General features: G+C 39.7%; 1 non-coding gene across 1 annotated transcript; it reads right to left on the bottom strand.

The window, feature by feature from the left end:
* Positions 1 to 6370: 6370 nt before the first annotated feature.
* On the bottom strand, positions 6371 to 6476 carry LOC114913289 (small nucleolar RNA R71). The gene has a single exon (XR_003799298.1). It is a non-coding gene; the product is annotated as a small nucleolar RNA R71 (small nucleolar RNA).
* Positions 6477 to 6847: the final 371 nt, after the last annotated feature.

The following is a 6847-nucleotide window of genomic DNA, read 5'->3' as shown; positions in this document are numbered from 1 at the left end:
AAATATAAAATATAAAATATTAAATATTAAATATCAAAATTTTTAATACTTTTTATGCCATACTTAATGCACTGATCATGGCCTAAGCAATGATTTCCCCCTATTAGGACTTTGGTGGCATATGTCACCTTATTCGATGCACAGTCGGCCACTCTCATGGGTGGCTTGATTTGATAGGACTTCACCTAGCGCATAGCCAGTCATTGGAGAGGTATGGTAGAGTGGTGTGACTTAATGGGACTATATGGGGTTCAACCCTTCCAAATGTAGCAGCCAGCAAATGCTGGAGGGAAGGTAGCTTGCTGCGAGAAGCAAGGATTGACGAAGGATCGTTTGACCGAAGATGATGCTGGGGTCAGAACCTTTCTAGGATTGACGTCCAATGTCTGGGTGTCATCCTAACTCATGCTTGAAGTCAAAATCGAAAGCCAAAACCAAGCTTAGCGATCGAAACTGGGATTGATGGTTGAAGTCAAGATCAGTCAGGTTTTCTACCAGTTCTTACGGGAGCTCATCCATAAGGGTCAATGAGAGGATGGGGATTGGCAAGATCTGAAGTGAGGTCCACTGCTTCATTATGTACTGATTGATTTCCTTCAGTGGAGCTTCCTCCATAGTCTAAGATAACATATCTACTACTAAAATTATACTCATTTATCTCCAATTGGTACTGTGGTGGCGATCTCGAAGGGTGGGTATCGGACTGATCTGAAATAAGATCTCTACTGCCATGTGTCTTTGGTAGAAAAGACATACTACCCCCAACACATGCCCCCTACTCACGAGTTCAAATTGGAGAGGATTTGGATGAAGGGAGTAAGTCGGTCCGTGGTTGCTGAAGACATGCTACCGTCGTGGCTGAAATAATGCATCCACATTTTTTCGAAGGAAGAAAAGGTCACATCATGGGTTAATCATGATCGAAAAAAGTTGGGATATTTTGTGGGATTCGAGGGATAGCGCATTTCATTTTGGGTGTTGCCCATAAATGAGCTATCTGTCAGCTTCTGCTAGCCAATGAGGGCTCACCAGATGTCAGCCATCCACTAACAAAGGGAAGATTTGGTATCTGGGCCACGCTGGCTCTCCTACACCTATAGAAAGGGATTGTAACCCCTTCCCATCTTCTCCTCTTCTTCCAAAGTTTTCTCTTTCTTTTTCTCTGAGCTAGGGTTCCAGCATTCTGCTAGCCTTTTGAGAAGTTCTCCCTCTAGCCATCTCCCTCAGTTTTCTTGGGTCGTCGGTGGCCTCTTCTGATGACTTTACTGGATCAACCATTCTTCATCTCTGCACCATCATAAGTGGGTTTCTTTATTCCCCTATCAATTTTTTGGTTTCTCCCCTTTATGGGTTCTTTATCACTTTTCCTTGTCTCTTCCTTTGTTTTCTTCACTTCCTCTTCCTTCTCCTTTCCTTTTCTCTTCCTTTCAATGGCAAGTTCTGAGGGTCTTGGTGAAAGTTGGTCTTTCGGGTCCCCCCTCCTTCGATGGGAAATCCAACAGATCCCAAAGTTGGGAGTGAGGCCGGGCCGCCATTCATGCCTACCACCATTGAGTCTGTGTTGGACTCAAGAGATCTAGATCTAATACAGGCCCAATACAGGATTCCATCTTCATACGATCTGAAATCTCTAGAGTCCAATAGTAGGATCAGTGATGCTCTCCCTAGTAGGATCAGTCTGTATGAAGAAGCATTTAAGGCCGGATTTAAATTGCCTATTCATTCATTTATTGTAGAGATTTTTTGCTTCTTCGATATTTTTTTTTGCTCTATCATCTTGAACTCTTTCTGCTTTATCATCAACTTCATTGCTGCTTGCTTCTTGGCTGGAGTCCAACCATCCATTTCTCTTTTTTGATCTTTTTATACCATAAAGAGATGTATTAGAGACTAGTCATATGTCTCCCCTCCTAGGGGGGTCCCTACTTTGATAAAGGGGTCCCCTCTTTGGTTCATGGTGGAAGGGCCAATTTTTGTTTGTATTAGGCCCTTCCATCGAAAGTCTTAGGTTTTCCTATTGGGGTTAGTTGAAGGATTCTATTTTTCAGGTCTTGAAGTTGGAAGGAGAGGATATCGAACACTCCAAGATTTTATGAGAATACAAGCTTCCTGCTCTGAAAGAATTATTGTCGGAGCAGACTCTCTTCCATGTTGGTCTTAGCCCAGTGAATATCGAACGCTCTAAGATTTTATGGGAATACAAGCTTCCTGCTCTGAAAGAATTATTGTCGGAGCAGACTCTCTTCCATGTTGGTCTAAGCCCAACCGACCCTAGAGATCAATCTAGTGGCCTTATGATGTTCACCTTCTTTTTTTTCTCTCCCGCTCTTCTTTCTAACCTATTCTAGCTTGTTGCAGACATGAGACCCAAGAAGCTTGAGATGCTAAGGAGGAAGAATGCCCAAAAGAAAAGGAAAGCATCCTCATCCCCAGTTGGGGCTCAGAAGAAGCCTAGCCCCTTCGAAGCCGATCAGAGATAGGCACTCCCTCTGGTTTGTTCCATTTAGGCAGGAGCCATACTGGTTCCTATAATCCAATCTTGCCCTCTGATGCCGGTCGCTCTCTCTACCCCTTAGGTCGAGGGGATCTTTATCTGGGCCAATCAGCCAAGTTTAGACTCCACTGAATTATCCGTTGGGCAAGGGTAGGCCCAATCCTCATTTTTCAGGATGCAACCCTTGAATGGAAGGTAGTGTAACATGCAATCGAGAGAATGCTCATTAGCACCGATCTTGATAGGATGAAGGAGCTAAGCATCAGGAGACGACAGAGGGACGCTGTGACCTCCTTTGTTTGGGTGAGTCCATTTTTTCTTCCTCTTTTAACTCTTTTTCTTTCCTCTTTAATCTTCAGTAGTTGACTCTTCTCTTTCCTGAATGCAATTGGGCTATCACATCACTGCCTTCATCAACTCATTATGGATCGCCGAATCAGAGGCCACCAAGGCAGAGAAGTGGAGACTGCGAGGCTACTACAGTCAAAGCTTGGTTTAAGGTTGAAGTCACTGAAGCCAAAGCAGCGCACCTGAAAGAGGTGCTAGGCAAGGCCAAAGCTGCCAAGGCGAAGGTGAAATCTGTCTTGGCCTCAGAGAAGAAGAGGCGAAGAGCAATCAAAGCCAAGGCCACAAAGGCCGAGAAGAAGGCAGAGGGCTAGGTTGCTGAGGCCAGGTGTCTGACGGTGGAAGCTTTTCAAAATTGAAAGAATTCTCTCAAGCAAAGGTGGAGTTCGGCCATGATGCCTACGGCACCAGACAGAATGCCTGCCGTAGGAAGATTGTGGCACATTTTTCAAACCTCGATCTAATCTTCTTGGATGAAGGGGAGGGGAGGAAGAGGAAGAAGGAGCAGGAAATCTAGCCCTTGCTCCTACATCTGCTGGAGAAGGGCCACGATCTGATCCAATGCCTGGGGACGTGCTAGCACCTACCATTGCTGAAGTTGCTTCCCCATCGGAGCCCACCGAAGCTGCCTTGAGTTCCTCCACTGGTCCTCAGGCCGAGGTCGTAGATGCTTAAATTTTACATCTTTTCTTTTTATTATTTTATCGATATAATAAACACTTTTATATTAATGAAAAAGATGAACCTTATCTCTTTCTTTGACTTAAATTTATTGTGGTGTGTTTGTCTCAGTCTGGCCAATGTAAATACTGCGTCAAACCTTCGTCTGTAATGACAGTCTGATAAGTACCATAAATATATTAATAAGAAGCATCAAAATATATACTAATTGATGTATATGTTTTAGAAATTGATGCTTTTTTTCATCTTTTATTGAAAAGATGCTCATCATTACAAAGAGCATGATTCACAAGCTTAAAGGTAGTAGATTAGACCTTACGTGTTGGTGCATGGCAACAAAAAACAAAAAGAAAAAAAACAGGCCTGGCCCGTAAAAACAATCCACAAGGCTTTTGGTGCACAAGTCTTCCCGGTGGCTCAAAGAAATAATTCACGCGAGATCCAGCAGGTTTGGCATGGGTGATTGCCCGGGGCTGCAGTCCGTGGGGATTGACTCACATACGAATCTGCATCGCTTACGGTGCACAAAAAAATTCTCTTAAAAGAAAATTCAGCATATGATCTCATGGATGGGACCCAGCAGGTGTTAAAAGAAGAAATGGGACCCAAGCGGCTTTTGGAGCTTCATGTGGCTCATAACAGCTGGTCCACACGTGGTCCATAAGGGGAGATCCACGCGTGGCTCATGGAGAACAAAGGAGCGCGACTTTTTGGATGGGAGCCAACGGGGGGAAGAAAGCACAGTCTTCATGCGGGCACGACATGATCCTCAGGATGCGCGAACAATTCATGCAGAAGCCTCGGACGCGCGCAACGAAACAGAAGAAATTTTTTCAAATTTTTAAAATAAAATAAATACTTATATTTTTTTTGTTAGTCTCGTATCTGAAAAATAAATAAACCTCTGTGTTCTTAATATCTATAAAAAAATCTCCATATCTCAAATCATTCAGAAATCCAAAAAAATCTTCAAAACTTTATAAGGAGGAAGAGGAAGAAAAGAGCAGCTCTATACGTGGTCTTCTTCTTCAGAGAGTAGATGAGTTTTTTAATATTTATATTTTATTATTTTTTTATATAATTAAATTTTGATTGTAATGGTTATCATTTTATGAATAAATTTTTTTTCATTACTTTAAGTATTATACTTTTTGTTTATACTATAATTTAGATTTTTAAATTGCTTATGACTACGTAGAGACGAATCATGATCTAAGGATATGATTTATATTCTGCGAGATAGGTTATGCTTGAAATCTGATTATAAATTATTTTATTTTTATGATTTGAGATTTTGAATAGCCTACGGCTACGTAAAAACAGATCAAGATACTACGATCCGTACCCAATAAGATAGATTATGTTTGGAGAATAATTATAATTTTAATAATTTTATATTAAAAAAATACTTTATATGATACTAAAAACTAAATCGAAATCTTGAGACATCTTAATCTTTTGCTTACTAGTTTTAATTTAATTTGAATTCTTATTTTTAGTTTTAATCATATTCCCACTCTTTATATTTTTAGTTTTGTAATTTAACTAAAACTCTAACAAAATTCTAATTGAAACATGAATATAACCCTATTGATCCCTGTGGATTCGATCCTGACTCACCCTATCTATATAGTTTGAGTTAAGATTTATTTTTGACCACCTATGACAGTGATCAAAGTTTGGCACCATTGCCAGAGATCATTGATATAGTTAGTTCATAAAAAAATATAATAATATAATAAAAAATTAAGCATAATATATTAGGATTTTTTTTTGAGATTTAAAACATCAAACTAACTTGTTTGGACATTCTGTTTATATTGCATTATATCTTCATAAACTATCTTAAGGACAAAATCATAATCAATATAAGGTGGAGATTTTATCACTTTTTCTTGGCCCACAAATTATCATTCTTCATATTGCATAGAACTAAGCCTTTAATCTAAAATTAATTAGACGTTGACCCTTAAGATTTTTCTAGCTCAATAGGATAAGCGACTTCGAAAGTTGAACAGGATTGGGCCTAGTTGATCAGTTGGTGTCTAGGAAAGTAGCTCAAGGACTACATCCTAAAGAAAGGTAGTTATTTAATTAGTTCCGTTCACTAATCTGACCAACTTAGTTGGTGTCTAAAAAAAGTAACGGAAGGATCTCCACCAATTTTACACTTATTAGCCAATTAGTTGGCTAGGTTCGTACTTGGAGAGCTTGATGGTATACTTAGAGCCATTAAGAGCTATCTAGATCTAAGGTAACCTTATGATAGAGGATTCATTTTGTGCTAACTTGATTGCAAGTAACATCTAACCACAACTAATTCTTCTCATCTATCGTCTCTAGGTCTAAGACTCTTTTGGGGTTCTTATCTTTAGAACTTCTCTCTTTTTTTCTCTTCTCTCTTTCTTCTTCTCTCTCTTTTTCTTAAAAAAAAAAACAATCAGAGCAACCCAATTCTACCATATGGCTGCTCCAGGCAAAACTGAATGTCCTTGCCAATTAAGGTAATACTTTATCCCACATTCTTATAACTATGTCCCTTGTCTCCAAGTGCCTCCTATGGAGGCTGACCAATATGAATTAAGTCCAGTATTATCCAAATGTTACTATCTTTCTATGGACTTAATCATGAAAACCCTTACAAATATCTAAATAAATTTCTTGGGATATACTCCAATATTAGAATCCATAATCTCTCTGATGATACTCTTAGGTTGAAATTGTTTCCTTTCTCACTTAAGGATAGAGTCAAATATTGATCGAACACATTAGAATTGGTAACCATCTCAACCTGGGACCAACTCCAAAGTGAATTCCTCAAGAAATTCTTTTTGATTAGGAAAACCTATCAAATTAGAAAAGCCATCACCCATTTTTTCCAAATGGATGGGGAGATGTTTAATAAAACATAGGAAAGATTTAAGGACCTCATTCGCAAATGTCCACACCATGCTGTATTTAAATGGCAACTAGTTCAGTACTTCTATGATGGCCTATCAGGGGAGCATCGATAGATGGTTGACATCTCATGTGGTGGGACATTCTTGCTTTAAAATGAAATTGAGGCATGGCAATTGTTTGAAACCCTTAGCAAAAATTTCTTTTACCACACGTCCACCCGTGATACGCCCATGTATGGATCCAATAGAGGTGAAATCTATGATGTTGGGAACTTCATAGATATCCACAGTAAGGTAGATGAGTTGTTCCAAAAAGTTAACCATCTATTGAACATCGGACACTCTCCTATCTCACCCTTACCTCCCTAAAATGTTTGTGTCATAGGCTCGAGTCCCACCCACCTGGCTAGTGAATATCCGACTGTAC

This window comes from Elaeis guineensis, chromosome 14 (assembly GCF_000442705.2).
Source record: "Elaeis guineensis isolate ETL-2024a chromosome 14, EG11, whole genome shotgun sequence".
Taxonomy (NCBI): Eukaryota; Viridiplantae; Streptophyta; class Magnoliopsida; order Arecales; family Arecaceae; genus Elaeis; species Elaeis guineensis.
Note: the sequence above shows the minus strand (reverse complement) of the source record. Positions and strands in the feature narration are given on the sequence as shown.